The following is a 22518-nucleotide window of genomic DNA, read 5'->3' as shown; positions in this document are numbered from 1 at the left end:
TGCTTGCTCCATCTGTGTATAAGTTAAAACTGTCCCCCCTGATTCCTGATGACCAGTTGACATGGCCTCCTGAAAATCCCAAGCTGTCTTATTTTAGACAAGGTGAACTTGGCCTTAAGTGCAGACACTGGGAGAACTCAGTACGATTCCAGTTCTCTGCCTATAGTGTTGTTCTCTTTGTGTCTTCCTTCCTGGGAGACATGGTCCAAGTCCCCTCATCCACAGCTGCCTGAAAGGGCCCTACTCAGCTTTAAGGACACATACCCCTTGTGCAACTCCGGTGGTTCTTGTCCCTAAGCCTGTCGGATGGATGGCTATTGTCCCTACATCATTGTTAAAACCTGGTGGCATTTCATTACTTGGGCTCTCCAAAAGAATTACTGACCCAATCAGTGGTGACGTTCCTGATGCTCGGAGACTTGTCCTATTGCCTTGCTCTGACATGTCTGGTGTCAAAATTCCCCCAGTGATTGCGGCAAAAGCCCCTTTTTCTTTTCCTCCAAAAGGATAAGCACATACCTGGATAGGCTTATAACATAACTTAGAACCTAGAGTCCTAAAATTGCCACATTGTTCCAGGAATAGCTTTCATTCTGGTTTTTCTTTTTTTCCCTGTCTCAGAGAAAAACCGAGAAATGAAGTTTCTTACCAACCAAATGGTCGAACCAGATTTAGAATTGAGAAAGAGCTATTTGTGAAAGGTATGAATCTATGTCATTATATGTGGCTTTGTGGCTAAAGATATACTAATTTACCATTTAAAATTTCCCCTTCCTCGGTGCCGAGACTCTCAACTTTGCTGACATTTATTCAGATCCTATTTTTGCTTATCGTTTTTTAAGTAAACTCTACACCTAGTGTGGGGCTTGAACTCACAACCCCAAGATCAAAAGTCACATGTTCTACCGACTGAGCCAGCCAGGTGCCCCTTAGATCCTATTTTTAAAAAGAAGCTTCCCCCTACTGCTTTTATTTGAAAATATATTTAAAACCTGCAACTCCTCGGGAAAAATATGGAGAGGGCTTTACTTTTGTTGCAGGCATTAGATAACTAAATAACCAAGACTAGCATTAGCTTGAACTTTACCTTGGAATGTGTCCACGAGGAGGAAAGAAAGCCAGACTAATCTTGACTTTCTCTCCTCCAGCTTTTTGTATTAAAGACCCTCTGACACAAGTAAGTGAAAGCTTTTCCATGCTTATAGCAGCGATGGTCCATCTTGAACACTCAGAATGGAGATTTTGCCCCGATCCCTGACTCGTCTTCCTCCATTTTTTTCAGTCACTGTTTTACTTCATTTGGATTTCTTATCATTCAAACCACATTATTTGGGAGGATGAACTATGGGTTGAATCCGACTGATTGTCAGTTCTGATTTGGGAGGAAGGTTTATGAGACTCAACAGGGCTCTAGCTCATTGTTCAGTATTCCAAGAAATATCATTGCTCTGATTCTCAAGGTTTTCAAAATCTGACAAAGAATGTTGGACAGCTAATACATTTCAGCCATGTTATTTCAGAGCAGGTCTCTTTAGAGACTGGTGGATGCCCCCCACCACTCCCCAAAGCTGACTTTGGCTATAATAAGGTTTATTTAAGTAAAATAAAGTCAGCTAACTGAAGATTAGCCTCCACATGCCTTTGCTATAATGCAAAGTCTACAGTCACCCTGAAGTCAAAATTTGGCAAACTTTGCAACATACGGTGTCACACCACTGACTTTTATCATTTTGGAAAGGGAATAAGCATGAGCCAGGTGCACAAAGAGAACTCTTTCTCTCTCTCTGCTCAGAAATGTTCTCCCAGGCAATCTACAGATGGAGTTAATATGGTCATCTTAAAATGAAAATATCCCCTGGATAGTTTAAATATATTGTCTTTGATTTTAGGGAGCAAGCGGGTTGTTAGGGGTTACAGCTGAGATTAGCACAATTTTTCTGTAACAATCCAGATAGTAAATATTTCAGTCTTTGTGGGCCAGATGGTCTCCGCTACAACTACTTAATACTGTTTGCTGTGGTATGAAAGCAGTCATAACACATAGCTGAATGGGCATGGCTGTGTTCCAATAAAACTTTATTTACAAAAACAAAGTGGTCTGAGTTTGGCCCCTGTTCCATAGTTTGTTGACCCCTAGATGATAAGGCTTAATTAGAGTAGAGCATAGGTTCCTTGGCACAATTATTTCAGCACAGCTAGGGACATCATGAATTTATTGGACAACTAAGAGAATGCCTTGAGGTCAGGTGGCTACTTTATAATTTTGCCATTGATCTACTCAGAGTCACCTCATCTGCTCCTTTTAGGCTGGAGGCTAAAACAGTAGAAACTGTGGATATTTCTTTTCATTGATCTTGTTCTCATAATTCCCTTAGAAATAACGAGACCCGACATTTTTATAATTAGAATTTCTAGATGTCTTGCCGAGAGACATTTCATAAAGCACCCATTGACCCTAAAAAAGATTTTTATAGGAGCAATTTAAAGTCAAATAAATAGAATTCATTTCAATGCATCTCACTCCAGTGTATAATTTTGCACTTGGCCAAACATCACGTTCCATTGTCAAGCCTTTTCGAACTCATGTAAATAGTTTGGCACACGTACTAAGACATGTATTTGTTTATTACTTTATATTATAATAACCATGTATAACTACTCTGTTTTTCCACTGGGGCCTAGGGGGAACTATCCTTCAATGAGCACTTTCACATCTGTTTTCTCATTTAATAAAATTTAATTATATTCGCAGATGAATCATAGGGAAGATAAAGTTACTTGCCCAAGGTCACCCAGCTAGTTAAGAGTGCAGCCAAGCTTCCAAAACAGGTCTGTGTGACTACAGAGGTTTTGCCTTTTCCACTACATCACAATTGCCTACAGGAAGCTACTTGTAGTTCTTGGCGGGCTTTATCTTTTTTTTTTTTTTAAATCCAAGCTATTTTCAAGTAAATCAAAGGAGAACTCAGTAACACAGTATTTAGTTCTTCTCATATATTTTGGAAGTACATATTTTCAAAGGGAGATATGGTGGATGCTTTTGTTTAAACAACCATGGTTCTATGACTAGAATATTTCCAAATAAGGGTGACTTCCAAAAATTATTTGCTTTCTTGGCAGTCTTCATACATTCTTTGTGAATGCAACTAGATTTCCCATCTTCCCTTGTTTAGGAAAGAATCATATGTTAATAACATTTTTTGAAAGGTGTGGCTTGGTGATATTCTTTTCAGATTTGAAATAGCTGAACTTCCTGGCATCATAAGTTCAAATCGTGGAGAAGCCAGCTCATACTAAGTTCGACATTCCAAAATTGATTTTTGTTTGGGTATAGCTTTGTGTAGCCCTGAATGTGCATATGAGTTAGGGGTAGAAGTTACTGCCCAAATCTTAAGATACAGTTATTTAAGCCTTTTCATCAGATATGGGATAAATTCCCTTCTGTTGGAATTTTCTTTTTTTTCTCTCTTTCTCTTGGGCAGAGCAAAAAACACTACAGTGAATCATTGCATGATTTAAAAAAAAAAAAAGGTGGGGCTGGGAGAATTGACCCATAAAATGGCTATAGCCTATATGACTCTCAGACCTCAATCAAAATACTGTTGTGCAAATTGGAAGGGGAGGTGAACCATGAGAGACTATGGACTCTGAAAAACAATCTGAGGGTTTTGAAGGGGCAGGGGTTGGGAAGTTGGGGGAACCAGGTGGTGGGTATTAGAGAGGGCACGGATTGCAGGGAGCACTGGGTGTGGTGCAAAAACAATGAATACTGTTATGTTGAAAAGAAATAAAAAATTTAAAAAAAAATATATAACTACTTTCCCTCACATCTGTGTTTCAGACGTTGAGCATCAAGGGCTCAATGATAGGCGGCTTTTGGGGAAAAAAACCCCCACTAACTTCAATCCTTCTTAGGATCTTCTCAAGGTTGGGGGCGCCTGGGTGGCTCAGTGGGTTAAGCCCCTGCCTTCAGCTCCAGTCATGATCTCAGGGTCCTGGGATCGAGCCCTGCATCCGGCTCTCTGCTCAGCAGTGAGCCTGCTTCCTCCTCTCTCTGCCTGCCTCTCTGCCTACTTGTGATCTCTCTCTCTTTAAAAAAAAAAAATGTATCTTCTCAAGGTTGTCAATATCACACCGTCAACCTCTTAAATGGTGCCAAGGTGTTGGGGGAGGGTAATCGGGGAGATAGCAGTGATGAGATGAAAGGACGGGCATGTAGTTATCCATCAGAGGTCGATATAGGTTACTGCTAAGATGTCCACTCTCCTGGCCCACATGGTTTCTTTGAGTCAGAGGTCTTTGGCTTCCTTCCTACTGCCCTTGGGGCCCAGAAAACTTTGTCATCTTCATATGTAGACCTGTGTGGAGAGAACAGCTCACAGCCATTTTTTTCTAGGGTCTGGATGCTTCCTTGCTACAAGTGCTATGAAGTGAAGTAAAAGATCCTTGGTTGTCTTGAAGAATTTCTTATGTTTCGACTTCATTCCTCTCCCCCAGCTTGGAAGAATCCATTTCTAGTATGAAGAAAAGCCTTTTCCCTTTCTCTGTTTTAAAGGACTTCTATCCCTGTGGGGTTTCTTCCTCTATGAGCTTAGACTTTTTGAATCCCTGAACTTGCAAGCTCCTTCTGTTTTTTGCTAAGGTGCCCTCCCTTTTTCCCTTTAGGTGATGAGAACAGAGCCAGCCATCTGCTTGGATGGAGGGAAGAGGAAGGGGCAAATATACTGACAAAGGAGATTTGAAGTCTCAAAATACCTGTTCACCTTATTCATTACAACCAATAAATCGTTTTTCTGTGAAATTTTCCCAGGACTTGGCACACTTTGGTTTGGGGTATGGAAAGAACAGTGATATGGTGACTTTCATAAAAGCCAAGTCCTTAAAAGCCTCCCACTGTTCTCAGGTGTGGCCACGGTGCTGAACAAAGAGATGCTCTTGTGCGTTTTGACTTCTTTTAAAACAAAACAAAACAAAACAAAACTGTATGGTGACTAACATAATAAAAACAATTTAAAAAATACTTAAGTATTTGAGAGAGAGAAAGAGAGAGAGAGAGCACAAACAGAGGGGGAGGGGCAGAGGAAGAAAGGAAGCAGACTGTCCGCTGAGCAAGGAGCCCGATGCGGGGCTCTATCCCAAGACCCTGAGATCATGACCTGAGCTTAAGGCAGATGCTCATTGACTGAATCATCCAGGCACTCCTTAACTTTTCCTTCTCAGCATAGAAGAGCTTTCTGGAAGCTGTCTTTGCTTGCCAACCTCAGCAGCTGGGCTGTCCTCCCTCTGGGCTCTCCTCAAGCTTCCCCTTCCTATTGCTCCCTCCTGGCAGGTCCACAGCTCTAGGGAGCAACCAGCTCTCCCTGAAGTCTGCCGTGCGACTAAGGGCCATGTCGACATGAGCTACAGAATCAATCATTTTCGGATGGATTTGGGGTTTTCTAATTATCATTGATACTGATTACAGAACTGCTGATTAGGCCACAACAAAGTAAATAATTTTCAGGCATAAGACCACCAAAACAGGCAGACATGTTGTACTGAAAGAAATGCAGCTCAGAAACCAAGACTCAGGAAAGTTAAAGGGCTGGTCTAGGTTCAAACAGCAAGTTCATGAATGTGATTAAAAGCCACCCCTGAGAACCCTGTTAAGGGCAGAGTTGTGATCACATTCAAATACATTGCAAAAGACTCTCCCGCTCTTTGATGATTCTAATAAAACCACAGCAGTGGCTGATAAAACAACACCATATAACAATGGTCCACATGGGTTCTAGACCCTGACCACGGAGTTCCTAAGCTAGTGTCACCACTTAGAAACTATGAAATTGGGCCTTGTTACTTTTCCTCTCTGTGCCTCAGGGTCCTCATCTGTAAGGTGAGAATAATAATAGCACCTGCTTCATGGCTTGTTAGGAAGTTTGAATGAATTAATACATATAAAAGCACTGAGGATAACATTTGCCTCATTGTGGGCATTTATATTATTTGTTATTATGAAATTACCATTACTTCAGAATAATATCCCAGTGATGCATCTGGAGAAGATAAGTGTGCATGTGAAGATTGAAGGACATCAGAACAGAGTCTGTAATCACCGCGGAACTGGGGTAATCACTTACTCACTTGTTAAACATCCAGGGAAATCATGGGTTCATTAGATGCTGTAATAATTTTAATAGCAGTGTGTCTGAAAGCTGTAATGTGACTTGGAGACTTTGTTTTTAATAATATATGATTATAATGTGTTTGAAAATGCTTCTCTTTCATAGTGTGTTAAGAGAGTAAAATGATGGAAGGGACATAAATACTATTATAACTAGCAACTGAAAACTAAAAATGAAAGCAATAAAAAAAATTAAAAAATTTAAAAAATTAAACTGAAAGCAATAATAAAATACCATGATTCCTCTACCATCAATAACCAAAAACATGTTTAAGAGTTGTTGAATATGTTTTGAAATGATATCCTAGGGGTGCGTGGCTTACACGGTCAATTGGGCAACTTGGTTTCGGCTCAGGTCGTGATCTCATGGGTCGTGAGATTGAGCTCCACAACGGGCTCTACATTCAGCACAGAGTCTGCTTGAATTACTCTTTCCCTCTCAGTCTGCTCCTCCCCCCTGCCCCATGCACTCTCTCTCAAAAATAAATAAATAAAATCTTTTTAAAAAATAAAATAAATAAGTAAATAAATCTTTAAAAAAAAAAAAGGAATGCTATTCTAATACTTGGCTGCAGTTTAGAGAGTTAACTTGAAAAAAGTATTCCAGGAAACAATATTTCTTAAAATGTTGGAAATTGTCTCTTTGACATCATAATCCCAATTCTAAAGTTTATCTTAAGAAAACAAATATGTAACCAAAATTAATATTTATCTACATAAATTATGTTTTTAAGTTTAAATTAGGAATTAGAGGTAACCTAAAAGCTCAACAATTGAATGGCAATAAATAACGATACACCCATAAAAAGACATATCATACAGGATTAGAAGTCACGCTTTTAAGAAACGTTTAATGGCACAGAAGAGAGTGCTCATGGTGTAATGCCAAGTGACTGAAGTAGGAGGAGGAGACCTGCGTATACAGAATCTCAGAAATTATGTTTAGTTGTCTCTAGTAGAACCCTGACTAGAGTAGGTTATTTAAATAGGGTTTTATTTTTTCTCATCTAATAAAAAAATGTGGAGATAGAATGTCCAGAGCTTGTGCCTTGTCTCCACAACATCATCAATGTCCCAGGCTCCTTCTGTCTTTACATTTACCATCCTTGGCCTGTGGCTTTTGTCCTTATGCTTGTCACCTCAAGGTCACAAGATGGCTGCTCCACATCCAGCCCCACATGCTTGCTCCAGGTCAGGAGGAAAAAAAAAAAAAAAGAAAGAAAAGAAATAGCAAGGGGAAACTGATGCTGAAGCAAGTCAAATGTTGCCAGAAACCTCCAGTAAACTCTCCCTTACATCTCATTCATTTAGAACTGTGACACACGATTACTCCTAACTTCAAAGAACACTGGAAAACACTAGTTTTTAGCTAAGAACATTGCTATACTGGGTGGAATTGGATTTCTTCAGTATGAAAGAGGGAGAGAATGCATATTAGACTACTAATAGGATTTCTTATATCTGGTGCTACTATAGTTTAAAAAAAATATATAACACAAACAGCTATCCTTTTATTCTCTTGCCCAGATTAAAGACCGCAGCACTATATACCAAAATGTTAACAATGTTCATATTTTAGTGGTAGGATTCCATGTGTTCTTAATCTTATTTACAAGTTTCTGTACAGTTTGACTTGCAATGGCTTGACTTATGGTTTCTCTACTTTATGATGGTGCAAAAGCATTAAACATTCAGTAGAAACCATATTTGGAGTTTTGACTTTTAATCTTGTCTAGCAATAATGTGGTACAATCCTCTCTTGTGATGTGGGGCAGTGGTAGCTCCCAGTCAGTCATTGATCTCAAGAGTAAACATCTGATACCCTTACACCCATTCTGTACAACCACCCTGCTTTTCACTTTTGGTACAGTATTCAACGATTTACATGAAATAGTCAACATTATTATATAATAGGCTTTACATTAGATGATTTTGCCTGACTATAGGCTGATGGAAGTGTTCTGAGCACATACAAGGTAGGTGTGGCTCAGCTATAATGTTGGGTAGGTTAGGTGCATTAAATGTGTTTTCGATACATTACATTACATTAAATGTGGTTTTGATTTCTGATAGTTTCATCTTATGATGAGATTGTTGGAACATAACCCCATTGTAAGTCACTGAAGACCCGTGTTCTGCAAGTCTTCTATAGTAAACATATCCTACTCTCATAATCAGATAAAAAGTAATTTTTAAACAAAAATTTACATATATCATTTCTGCTGTGTTTATAATAGCCAACATTGGGCAAACAACTTATATATTAATCAGTTGAGGACTAGCTAAAGAATTATGGTATGTTCATACAGTGAGACGTCATAAAAGCTGAAAAATGAAATACATCTAAGTATACTGATGCGGAAAAGGCTCATGACATGAGACTTTAAAAAGTAAATTTCAGAACACTACAATCCCATTTGTTTTTTTTAAAATACAGAGAAATCTGGACAAGGCAGAGATATCCTTATAAACACTGAAGAGGCTCTCCAAAGCTATTCCCCAGCCATTAAGTTTTCTTGGGGAACAGTATTGAGGGAGGAAAGTATTCTTTATTGTTTTCTAAATGAATACTTTTTGTATTTGAACTCCTTTTTACCACAAGAACATAATGTTTTATTACTCAGTCTAAATATATGAAAAATAAACAAAATATTTAAATTAGTCCACTAAAGGTTTGTGGTCTCTAAGGCTCCAAACTTCTGGTTTGGGGACAGGAACTTCTGTTCCTTTTGGGTTGAGTGAAGTATGAGATGTTGCCTTCCACAGCTTCAGAACTGAGCTGTTGAATGATTGAGTGGATACGTCACATGGCTATCCGTGAAGAAAGGGGTCCGAGAGCCCCCAGAACTGGAAGGGTGGTAGCAGACCAAAAGATGGATTGCATTCTAGAAGGCACCTTCAAGCTTTAAACACTAGTAAGGCAAGACTTCAGGACGGAACAGTCAGATCCTTTCAGTTGGTGGTCTTGGATTTCACATGAGTATTTGCTTTAGTTCTCGATTGCCAAAATGCTCCTATTGTGGTTCTAAGAGCTGTTTACAGCCTTCTTACAGGCTTCTTTCCTGGGAGATAAAGTCGGTGGCAGGTGACATCTTGGAGCACACCGCACATGGTCCCTGTTCTCTTTCTGCAACCAGAAGGGCCATGATTACCCCTTGGAATTACTTCAGCTTTAATGTACCCAGCATGCAAAGGGTTTATGGCAAGAGACAAATAGGACGATGCTTCCAAAATGAACTTATTTCCACTTGCGTTGTTTAAATATGCCGAAAACGCCGAAGAATGTGAGACAACATTTTATGTATAAAAACTCCTGTTGGGAGTGGTTGTAGAAAAAAATGTTTCAACTCAAAACACTGAACTTTTAACACTTCTGTCAAACCAGCCTCCCCCCGCCCGCCCCCTGCCCCTCTGCCTTTCGTAAGGCAGTAAAGTAAAAACAAGCAGCTTCCTCTCCCAAGACTGCACATTCTCCTTTTGGCAGCTCTGTGTGCACTTTTGATTTATATGGTTTGTTTAATTAAAAGTATGAAGAATTTTCTTTCTCAAATTCTTTCCCACATTCTTTGATTCCCAGTGTCTAGGCTTCAAGGATTTTTCCATCTGCTTCTCCTAATCACCCAGAGAAATAGGCTCGCCTAACTTCTCTCTTTTTCCTGTTGTGGAGCCCACAATGTGAGAGTGAGAAAGTCTATTACTTGTTTCAGTTTCTGTTTTCTTCTCTGGCTACCTTAGAATCAGATATGAAAATTAACGAATATATATGCGAAGTGCTTGAGAAGTCATTAAAGATGCGGGCAACGAAGTGTAAAGGGTTCTTTTTCTTTTTTTAAGATTTTATTTATTTGACAGAGAGACAGATCACAAGTAGGCAGAGAGGCAGGCAGAGAGAGAGAGGGAAGCAGCTCCCTGCTGAGCAGAGAGCCTGATGCGGGGCTGGATCCAAGGACGCTGGGATCCTGACCTGAGCCAAAGGCAGAGGTTTTAACCCACGGAGCCACCCAGGCGCCCTAAAGGGTTCTAATATTACATTTGTGCCCATTGTTTTGCATCTCATCTTGAGGGTTCTGGGGTTCTAGTTAATACTGAAATAGCTTGCCTTTAAAGATTGATCAATTGATTGATTTTAGAGAGAGCACGTGCATCGGGGAGGGGCAGAAGGAGAGGGAGAGGGAGTCTTAAGCAGGCTCTGTGCCAAGTGCAGAGCCCGACATAGGGCTGGATCTCACGACCCTGAGATCACGACCTCATCCGAAACCAAGAGCAAACCAAGACAGACAATGGAATGTGGCACCCGGGCACCCCAAAATGGCTTGCCTTTACATTCAATAGTAAGAACGAAAAATTCACAGCATGGGGGTGGGGAAACACCAGCAATGGTTGGTGCTTCCCTTTCCCTCTTGCAGACTGTGCCAAAGGATCTGTCATTCTTTTACGACCACCTCAGAAGGGGTCATCCAGGTGGTCATCTGTGGGGACATCCTTGTGGAGGTTTTCTGCTGCTATCATCCCACATGGCCACACACTCTGTCCTCAAGGCCATCGTCTAGACCCACAACGTCCACTTCCTGGAAGAAAGGGTCCTCCCCTGTGGGGAAGACCATCATCCATGCGAATAAGGTCGGGAAGAGCTTCTACTGCTAGGGGCCTCTGAGAAAAGGCCTAAACCTGGGATTCAGGTCCTGCACTTCCCAGCAGCTGAGGTGCCCATCATCATCTGCTAGACCTCTGGGAGTGGGGGGTGGGTAGTGATTGGGGACATCCTGAGGCATCTGCAGGGGGCAGGGACTTCCTTGACGGAACCACCGCCTCTGCTCCCAGTCCAGGATGTGGATACTGCTCTGTGGTGACCCTCATCTCCACACCGCTTGAGCAGGAGCTTCCAGGCAGGATGCATCCTTCCACAACATTCACATCTTAAAGTACAGTAGCCTCCCCCTTGTCTTCAGGGGAATACATTCCACGTCCCCCAGTGGATACCTGAAACCCAGGATATACCTAACCCTATATATCCTTTGTTTTTTCTCATACATACTTATCCTGAAGTCATTATCTTTCATGATTCTCCTTAAGTCATTGTTTTATTCTCACAATTTTCTTAATTTATATTCTCTTAATTTATAAATTAGGCACAGAAGAGATTAAGAACCATAAATGGAACAATTAACATACTGTGGTAAAAGATATGCAAATGTAGCCCGTCTCTCAAAATATCTTACTGGACTGTACTCACTCTTCTGGGGATGATGTGAGATGATAAAATGCCTACCTGATGCGATGAAGAGGTGAGAAGAACATAGGTGTGATGACGTAGCATTAGGCTACTAGTGTGACCTTCTGATGCTACAATGGAAGGAGCATCTGCTTCCAGATTACAGCTGATGGCAGGTGACTGAAGCCATGGAAAATGACACCAGGACTGAGGGGTGACTGCTTGAAGGGCTCTTGTTCCCTGGACCTGATGGAGAGGACAGTGGACATCTGGATGTTAGGGCCTCACTGTGGGCCAACACTGACCCTGGACACAGGCCATCTCATCATCTCAGACCTCAGATCCTGGTTGCGTGACCTCAGCTACTCAAGGGGACTCCATGCTAGTCCCTTTCATCTAAAATGGGAAACTTCTTCCTTCAGGAGGGAGGCACATTTTAAGGCTTGAATGAAATAAAAGTTAATTTATAAAGTTAAAAAATTTAACGTATTTTAGTAAAATCAGCCTCTCAACCTTTAAAAAAAATTGTTTCGTGAAACTTTTCACTCATTGAAAACTAGCAATCTGCATTTCACGCTTCCTGAAAGGACAGCTCTATGAATACTTTCAGGGGTTGTCAAACAAATAGACTTAAGAGATGAATTTATGGCAGCATTCAGGAAAAGGGACAAGCCAAACCATGAAATTGCATCCTGTGTCATTTGGGATGCCAGGATGCCTGACTTGATTACAACTGTTCTGGTAAGCTCTCTTCAGTACTAGTTGAATAACCATTGCTCTTCTTGCTCTCTGTTGATTTCTGACATCTTTGAACAATTATCGTTTTCAGAGTTTTGGAACAAAGGGGAAAATGCCTTGGCTCCCATATCCATCCCTTTCAGAGCACTGAACATGTGATTGGAGAGTCCTGCTTCTCCTTTTTCTCCTGAGGACATAGGTATTGAAAAGAGAGTTGGCTCTAGCTCACTGGTCTTACCCTTCTGATATACGGTTGCTAATATGATATGATTGGCCAGACAGTTGGGGTATAATGTTGTGGCGGTGTGGCCACAGAATTTTAATTTCTTCCACAGGCTCTTTTGCTATTTTATTACTTTTCCCACTTGGGTCCATTTTTTTTTTTTATTTGTAAGGAAAAAAGTTACAGTCAGACTGTAGCCCTATGGCAGTGCCACATCAGCCATTTTGTGTTCAATTTTCATTTTTGACTGTCATGAAGTCTAAGATTTAAAGCACTGATATGAATCATTCCAAGATGTTCTGCTCCTTAAGACAACATAATAGCCAGACCTTCAGGTTCCCAGTCCGGTTATTAACGTAATTCAACCAGCCAACCAGGCAGGCAGTGATCCAGTCTATTGCTCAGCCACTGAACCCCAACAGAAAGCTCATTTCTTCAGTTATAGCAATCTTGTTTAAAGCTTTATAATTTGTGTAATGCTCTTTTAACAGACTAGTTTTCCAGAGTGCATCTGGAAAGTGTGTCTGGAAAATGGAGATGCTATGGAAAACAGAGAAATAAACCTAGGGAAAAGGGGGATCATCTTCAGATGTGTTCACCATGTTTCCCTCTAGGTCTGTTTTTAGTATTTGACTACAGTCCGTTCAAGTCTACAGGCCATCATTCCTTCCATTCATCTCAAAGCAATTCATCATCATCTCCAAAGTGTGTTTTGATTTATCTGGCTTATGGAAAGGATACACTCAGGGTTGGAGGTGAAATATTATCAGAGACTAGGGCTACAAAAATGAAACTCTTGGCTTTGTTTATGGATGCTCCCCAAGTTCGATCCAGGCTTCTGCTGTATGCCATTCTGTTCCTTTTGTACAAAAACATGCCTTGATTCCCTTGCACAACTGATCAATTCTTCAAAGGCCTCTGAGATTCAAATCAAGTGTCACATCTCCTAGAATGTCTTTCTTGACCTCTCCACCTAGATAATAAATGATATAACAACTCCCATTTTTTAGTACTTCCTGTTAGCCAGAAAATGTCCTGTTTTGGGGGGAGCCTAGGGGGAGGGCAGAGGGAGAGGAAGAGAGAATCTTAAGCAGGCTCCACGTCCAGCATGGAGCCTTATGCAGGGCTCCATCTCACAAGCCCGAGATCGCAACCTGAGCCGAAATCAAGAGTCAGATGCTTAACCAACTGAGCCACACAGGCACCCCCAGAAAATGTACTGCTTTGAAGTCATTATCCTTCGTGACTCTCCTTAAGTCATTGTCTTATTCTCACAACTACATTATGAGACAAATATTAATGAAATCAACCCAAGAGGGAACTGCAGCTTAAAAATATTAAGCAACTTTCCTAAGACTACACAGTTTGTACATGGTAGAGGCAACGAAGTTCTGTGGTCTGTACTTTAAGCTTCTAAAGTATTGTTTTCCAAAGTGTGGCCCATGAAGCACTGATGCTATGGAAGTTGATTTGAGATGGTGTAGGACATTTTATATGAATACTTTTCCACGTATTCATTTTTGTGAAACATACAGAGAATAAGAAAACAGATCAATCCTCAGCATTTTGCCAAAGTTGCTTCACTTTTTAAATTTATTTTTAAAGATTAAAAAAAAATTCTTAATCTCTGCACCCAACATGGGGCTTGAACCTACAACTCCAAGATCAAGACTTGCATCCTTTACCGACTGAGCCAGCCAGGTACCCCACTTCATATTTCTATTTAAAGGAATAAAACATTATATATCCAGTTGAAGATCTCTTTGTCGATCTCCTCCAGATCGAATTCCTTTCCAACCCTCCTTAGAGGTAGCCACTGTCCTGAATTGAGTGGACATCATTCCTTTACAAGTTTTTTTAAACTACGGCCAGGTATGCTGAGCAGAGAGCCCAATGCGGGGCTTGATCCCAGGATGCTGGGATCATGACCTGAGCTGAAGGCAGAGGCTTTAACCCACTGAGCCAGCCAGGTGCCCCCAAATAATAGCAGTTTTATCTCCTTTCCAATCCTTCCATTTTTCCTTAACTTATTTTTTCTTTATACCACTGATCACAGCTGACAATAAAATGTTAATGATAGATGGGAGAGTTATGATCTTTTGTCTGCTCTTAAAGAGAATGAATCTAAAGTTTCTCCATTGGGAGACCTGACTGGTTCAGTCAGGGGAGCATGTGATCCTTGATCTCAGGGTTGTGAGTTTGAACCTCATGCTGGGTGTGGACATAACTTAATAAAATCTTTCAGAAAAAAAATTTAAAAAATAATTCTCCAATAGTTGTAATACTGGCTTTAAAAAACATATAACTTTTAACAGGTCAAAAATTTTTCCTTCTATTTCTGGTTTGCTAAAGATTTTTTTCTTTTTTTTCTTTCTTCTTTCTTTTCTTCCTTCCTTTCTTTTTAGAGAAAGCAGAAAGGGTAATAATATCTTTTTGTGTACTTATGCTCCAGGAACTATGCTATGTACTTAAATGCATTGCTCCCTTTTATTCTCACAGGCACTTTAAGAAATATATAATATTAATCTCCATTTTACCCATGAGGAAATAGAGCCTCAGAGAGGTTCAATTTTAATACATTATCCAAAGAATGATGGGAAGATGGTACTCAAACCTTGGTTAGGCTGCCTTCAAAGGCAGAATTTTAATGAAATGCCAACATCAATGTATTATTTACTACCTTCTGTATTAAGCCTTAATAATTTGTACTTACCTCTTTAGTCCCGTATTTACTTCTTTCTTTTAACTCTGAGTATGATCAAACTTATCAGCATCCTCTCAGGGATGACCATGACTTCTGATTTACTTGACCAGCTGAATTTCTACTGCTCCCTGAGCTCCCCTTTCAACCTCTGACCTTTCCATCATTGAAGAAACTCTACCTGCACATTAATCAGAGAAGCGGTATTAAATCACCTTCTCAGTTAAATTTTTCTCACACGAGGCAGGATCCAACTTTTATGTTAAACACTGAGGAATGTCAACAAGTCAGGATGTTTTTGCTTAAAAATCTCTATTTTAGTATTTTTAAAAGTTTTCATTTTAGAATAATTATACTTATATAGTATAATATACTTATATAGTATAATAATTATACTTTGACAAGAAGTTTTTTTTTTAAAAAGCATGTCCAGGGATGCCTGGGTGGCTCAGTGGGTTAAGCCTCTGCCTTTGGCTCAGGTCATGATCCCTTGCTCAGCAGGGGGCCTGATTCTCTGCCTCTGCCAACCTCTCTTCCTGCTTGTGCTCTCTTTCTCTCTGATAAATAAATAAATAAATAAATAAAATCTTTAAAAAAAAAAAAAGCTTGTCCAAAGAGGTCTTCTGTACACTTTACCCAGTCTCCCCCAATGGTATCATTGTGTAGAACTGTAGTACAATATCAAACTAGAAAATTGTGTAAAGGTCACAGAGATTACTCAGATTTCACCAGTTTCCCATGCAGTTATGTGTGTGTATGCGTGTGTGCATGTGTATGTGTGTGTGCGTGTGTGTGTGTGTAGCTCTATGCAACTACATGACGTGTAGATCTGCGTGATCACCACCACAGTCAAGATAGAGAATTGTTCCCAGAGCCCCTCATGATACCACTTATAGCCATATCCACACCCTTCACTCCTACCAATCACTAATCTGATCCTCATTTCTAATTTTGTTACCTCAGTAACATCATTTAAATGGGATCATACAGTATGTGACCTTTTGGATTGACATTTTTCACTTGGCATGATTCCCTAGAGACTCATGAAGGCTGTTGCTTATAACAATAATTCTTTCCTCCTTCTCTTCCTCCCTCCCTTCCTCTTTTAGAGGGAAAGAGTGGGGAAAGGTGGAGGGAGAGGGAAAGAGAATCTTAAGCAGGCTCCATGCTCAGCATGGAGCCCCATGTGGGGCTTGATCCCATGACCCTGATATCATGACCTGAGCGGAAATCAAGAGTTGGACCGTTAACCAACTGTGCCACCCAGGCACCCCAGTGGTTCATTGTTTTTTATTGTTGAGTGTCATTTCATGGTATGGATACACCACAGTTGGTTTAACTATTCGCCTACTGAAATGGATCTGGATGGTTGCCAGTGTTTAGCTATCACAAAGAAAGCTGCTATAACTATTAGCACATGTTTTTTTTTGTGAATGTAAATTTTTATTTCTCTGGGAAAAAAGACTGAGTTCAATTTTGGATGTTTTTTGTCTGTGGACAAGGTAGCTGTGTTGCACGACTCCAAGAGGTAATATTTATATGGTCGTCTCTAAAAATGGCTACCCTCACTTTGGAGTTGTATAGTACACAGTCGGCACAACCATATACAATAGTCTCATCTCTGGAATCCAGGTAGAAGTGTCCAAAAGACAACTGGATATAAGCTTGATATTTGGGAAGAAGGATGCCTGGGTAACGTTGGCATATATTTACATGGTTAGAGGTGGAGAATACAAAGAAATGTACATTGAGAAAGAAACACATGCTGTGAATAGAACCAACACTCAGTTGTAATCAAATGTATGATTCAGTTGGATTCTTTCCATAAACCTATACTCAAATATTACAAATACCTGTTTTATAGTAGCTAGGCTCTTCTCTATCTCATTCTGTACATAATGCTGCATACAATAGCATCTGTACTGAATCTTTTATAGTTTAATTACAGATTTCTCACTTCCCTAAAAATCAGATAATTCTAAAATTAGCAAAAATTAATATGTCTATAGGTCGATTTCGTTGAAAAATGACCAAAAAAAAAAATGTATTGCCCAACAAATGCATCCAAAAGTTTTACAAGAAGAGATTGGTTTGTAAAAATGGGCAAAGATTCAGAAGTCTTCATCTTCTTTAGTTAAAATGAAGAACTCCTCCTAAGTTGTGTTTATTCTTATGCACTCATTCTGCATATTACTGTCATGAATCTTTCTGGTTGATGGCTAGTCTCTTTAAAAAAAACATTTAATCTCTCGAAAGGATGCCAGATTGAGACTGAATTATGATAAAAAATTGAACTTTACTCTTAAGAGGACCACCTCTGCTACTTTTTTTTTTAATTTGATAGACAGAGATTACAAGTAGGCAGAGAGGCAGGCAGAGAGAGAGAGAGAGGGGAAAGCAGGCTCCCCACTGGATGGAGAGCCCAATGTGGGGCTCGATCCCAGGACCCTGAGACCATAACCTGAGCCGAAGGCAGAGGCTTAACCCACTGAGCCACCCAGGTGCCCCCACCTCTGCTACTTTTGAATTAATCCCACTGATTTTTGTGAACCCTTGCCAGAGGGTACATAATGTGACTAAATAACTTGACAATTTGAACAAAACAGGTATTTCTGAACCCATATTTTTTAAGGAGTGTTGACCTTCAATGTCAACGTGTGATTCTCTTGGAATATCTGTTTACCCATCTACTCCTTAATTCATGAAATCTTTAGGTGCTGAGCCAGTGTATAAATCAGGAATGGAATAAACTTGTTATGTTATAAACATAACTTACTTCTGCTCAAATTGTATTACTCAGTTTAATCACATTTACTTGTATTGGTTTGGGGTTTTTTTGTTTTTGTTTTTGTTTTTGTTTTTGTTTTGTTTGTTTTGAGAGAGAAAGAGAGAGAGATAGAGAGAGAGAGAGATAGAATATGTGTGAGCTGGGGTAGGGGGCAGAGGGAGAGAATCTTAAGCTGACTCCATGCTCAGCACGGAGCGGGATGCAGATCTTCATCCCACAACCCTGAGATCACGACCTGAGCCAAAATCAGGAGTCAGATGCTTAAACCACTGCGCCACCCAGGCACCCCCAGTTTAATCACATTTAAATCAATAAAAAGATTGCACTAGTTTTCCCTCAAAGAACTAAAATTTACCATCATTGAGAAGACTCAAGCTAATGACGTTTAGACTGTGAGGATATTCTTTTTTTCTTTTAAAGATTTTGTTTATTTATTTGACAGAGATCACAAGTAGGCAGAGAGGCAGGCAGAGAGAGAGGAGGAAGCAGGCTCCCTGCTGAGCAGAGAGCCCTGATGCAGGGCTCGATCCCAGGACCCCGAGATCATGACCAGAGCCGAAGGCAGAGGCTTTAACCCACTGAGCCACCCAGGTGCCCCTGTGAGGTAATTCTTGAAGACAAGTCCCACAAAGTTTCGAAATGAGTATAATAGAGTTGGTCAAGGTTCCTTCTTTGAAGGATTGTTATGTGTATAAATCAATTAAGTTACATTATTTGATTGTAATATTGTATGCTTTTTGCGTAAAGAACATGGAGTTTGTATCAGGCATACCTGACTTCAGTTACTGATTTTACCTCTTAAATAGATTTAGGACAATGGGTCGTTTGTTTATTTTTCTCTTTTCAGGTTTTCCCCCAACTTTTTATTCTAGTGAAATACTCATGACATAAAATTTACTATTTTAATCATTTATAAGTGTACCATCAGTCATATTACATACATTCATATTGTGTGTAACCACACCACCATCCATCTCTAGAACTCTTTTCATCTTGCAAAACTGCAACCACACCACCGTCTATCTCTAGAACTCTTTTCATCTTGCAAAACTGAAATCCATATGCATTAAACAACGGCTCCCCAACATTCCCTCCCCCAAGCTTCTGGTAACCTCCATTCTACTCTCTTTTGCAATGAGTTTGACTCCCCCCGCCTAGATTCCACATATAAGTTAGTCTTTCTGTGTATGGCTTATTTCTCTTAGCATAACGTCCTCCAGATTCATCCATGTTGTCACAAATGGCAGGATTTTCTCCCTTTTAAGGGCTGAATAATATCCCATTTTACACACACACACACGCACACACACACACACATTTTCTTTATCTGCTTGTCCGTTGGTGGACATTTAGGTTGTTACAGTGGACACGGGAGTAAAGATCATTTTTTTGAGATAGTGGTTTTATTTCTTTTGGATAAATACTCAGACTGGGAATTACTGGATTGTATGGTAGTTCTATCTTTAATTTTTGAGGAATCTTCATACTGTTTTTCATAGTGGCTGCCCCAGTTAATTGCTGCACGAATTTAGAATCCTACCACTGGTGTATTTCATTGATTCCCACCATCAGCGTATTTCATTCTATGTTTATTGGGCCACTTGTTTATCATATCTAAGACTGTTTCATCACCTGATAAAATGTATATGATAATAATACCTACATCAGAAATGTTTTATGAGAATCAAATGAATGAAAAGTATTTATTTATTTATTTTTAAAAGATCTTATTTATTTATTTGAGAGAGAGAGAGCAAATGATAGAACACAAGCAGGGGCGGGGAGGGGCGGAGGGAGAGGGAGAAGTAGGTGCCCTGCTGAGCAGGGAGCCCAACACAAAGGGATTGATCCCAGGACCCCGAGATCATGACCTGAGCTGAAGGCAGACGCTTAACTGACTGAGCCACCCAGGTGGCCCCAAAACTATTTAGTATAGTGCTAAATATGCATCAGATTACTCTGAAGCACTCCTATCTGAGAGTCAGTCTGCTCATGGAGACTTCCCACTAATGTCAAGAACAGTTTCCTTTAAGAGAGAAGCCCAGGCAAGGTGAGAGTTATTACATGGTGACTCGGGCCTCATGAATGGTTCTTGGGAACCATGAAGGCTAAGTGTCATCCGCACAACCAGGTAAAATTCAATCCTTCATAATTTGGCAAGTGAAGAAACTTAATCTTATTTTGTATTTAATTCCAAGATATCATCTTGAAGAAATATTTATATTGCTAATGAAGACAGGTACTATCTAAATCTTGTTCACCAAATTATCATGGGATGAGGTCACTGCTTAGAATTCTGATTACCCCACCAGCTCAGTCAGTTTCTTCTGGCTGATTTACAATGATAAATACCCCATGAAATGTTTCTCCTGGCAATGGCCTTCCTCATTTACAATGTCTTCTACAATCAAAGAGGAAATACCTCATTGGGTATATGAACTTGATATTAATTTTGTGGTCAGTTCAAGCTTTTCTGTCCATGGTCTTTCTATTTAAGCAATCTTCTTCCTGCATGGCAGGTCAGGAGTCAAGTGCACAGAAGACTTGGAAGACCTTATTTCAGAAGGGTTATTAATCTCTGCAGAATCACCTGTTGGATGGCATTCTTCCACAGTTCTTTGTCAAAGGGAGAGACAGAGATAGACAAAGAGGGAGAGAAGTGAAGGAGAGAGAGGGAAAGAGAGAGAAAAGATTATATGAATATGGGAAAATGGGAGTAGACATAGGAAAGAACCTGAATCACTATCATTGCCAGAAGTTTAAGTGAATGGTTTATAACTTTTGGGGGTCAAGTTCTTTCTCTAAGATTCCATGGAAACTATAGCTCTTCTCAGCAGAAATTTGGTGGGTACACATCCACAGGAAATGTCACTTACCATTTCAAAGTGTTCTTATACAACATTAAGTACATCCTTAAGCCCAGGTCAGTCATTAGTCGATAATAATGACCTCCACATCATGAAATTCCATCACACTCTCTGCAATTCATGGGACAAGGATTTGAGCATCATTTTGTAAAGACGTCTACACCTTAGAGTTGATGGATTTCCTAGTGTCCCTCATGGGAACTTCTTCTGTCCCCACTTTCTCTGGATGGGGCTCAGTCATTTCCCAAGCTTCATCTGAGCCCTCTATGAAAGGCTAACTTTATTTCCTCTCCATTTAGAAAACTCATGAAAGTTACAAAACCTCTATCCAAAAATACACACATATATGTATATCCTCTCAATTTCGCACTTGATGTTAAAGGTACTCATGTGCTATTTATAGTCCATCCATAGACCCAAGATTTCTACATCCCTGTCTTGGAGGGAATCTGGTCTCCATGTACAAAGTGGTCTCAGGCATCTGGCATTTATACTTTGTTCTTAAATTGATTATAGTGGCTAATAGAATCAAAGTTTGATGTTTTTAAAGAACTGTATAATCTGGCCTTAGATCTTCCTGCTTTTAACTTCATTTTGGAAATAGTGCTCAAATCCCCTATGCCAAAGACATTGGTGTCTCACACAGAACCCTGCAGAGCCCAATCTGGGAATGTGCAGCCAAGTGTAGGCCTTGGTCTACTGTGGTCAGCTGGGAACAAAGTCAAAGTGTTTTATTACTATACTAAACTATGAAGGAAAGTTAGTCTCCTTCCACTAACAATAGTATCTTCTGGGTTAATCAGTGCTTCAGGATAATTCGCAGTGTTTCAGAGTTTCAGCCCTAGCACCACTAGGTCCTTCCTCCTCAAGATATGACAGAGAAGGAGGAGCCATTTGGCATGGGCATCTCTGTGTGGTTCGTCATTGGCCTCCACACGAACATACTCAGTAATGCTCCCACTCCTTCAACACTGGGCACCCTGTAAATCAGAAATCCAGGGCTTGTGAAAAATAGCATCTATGCTATCAGTCCATTTAAACCCAGAGTTGTTCACCACTTTGCTGTCATGACCTCACCTCGACCCCTACCTGCCTCTCAATCTTCTGGATGTCAGCCACATTCTCCATCTAGCCCCTGGATGAGGCTATCCTCCTCCAGTCTCTGCCATGGGGTCACTTTGCTCCTCAGTCGTGGCCCCATGGCATGTCTGTTGGTTCTCCATTCAGCTATTTTCCATGTCTTCCACTGGCAACATGTGGAAACTTCTAGATTAGTCTATGCCAAGTAGGAGCTGAGGAAGTCATGGCCGCCTCTCTCTGCCTAGATATACCTGGTATCCATCTCTCTTCTGTTATGATCACCCCTTGTTAGTGAGGGGGAATTCAGGAAGGTGATGCCTCAGAGCTCCATAGACCAAATTGGGCAAAATTCCACCCTGTTTTCAATCCTCCCCCCAACACTTGGTTGTAAAATGTTTGTCAAACCTTCATAACCCCTCAGGTGTCATCCTTATGATGGTGGGATGGATGGAGGAGGGAGAAAAACTGCTATCTAGCCTCTCATTTTTCCTTCTTTCTCTCTTTCATCTCTCAGAATGGTTCACTTTTTTTTTAGAGTTTTTATTTAATTCCAGTTAGTTAACATACAGCCTAATATTAATTTCAAGTATACAATATAGTGATTAGAATATTCTACTTTTTTCCCTGGAAAGTGTACCCTTCACTTGTATCTTGTCCTGAGTTTTCCTAATCTAATAAAGCTTGAGAATGCCAGTCAGCCAGGCCTGCCTCTTAAAAAAAGGAGTGGGGGACAACTGGGTGTGCGA

At 40.2% G+C, this 22518-nt stretch overlaps 1 pseudogene; it reads left to right on the top strand.

The window, feature by feature from the left end:
- LOC116854907 overlaps positions 1-22518 on the top strand; it is a 71367-nt pseudogene that overhangs the window by 694 nt on the left and 48155 nt on the right.

The sequence above is a fragment of the Lontra canadensis genome, unplaced genomic scaffold (assembly GCF_010015895.1).
Source record: "Lontra canadensis isolate GAN:19392208 unplaced genomic scaffold, GSC_riverotter_1.0 scaffold96, whole genome shotgun sequence".
NCBI lineage: Eukaryota > Metazoa > Chordata > Mammalia > Carnivora > Mustelidae > Lontra > Lontra canadensis.
The sequence above is the reverse complement of the archived record's forward strand: the minus strand, read 5'-3'. Positions and strand labels throughout refer to the sequence as shown.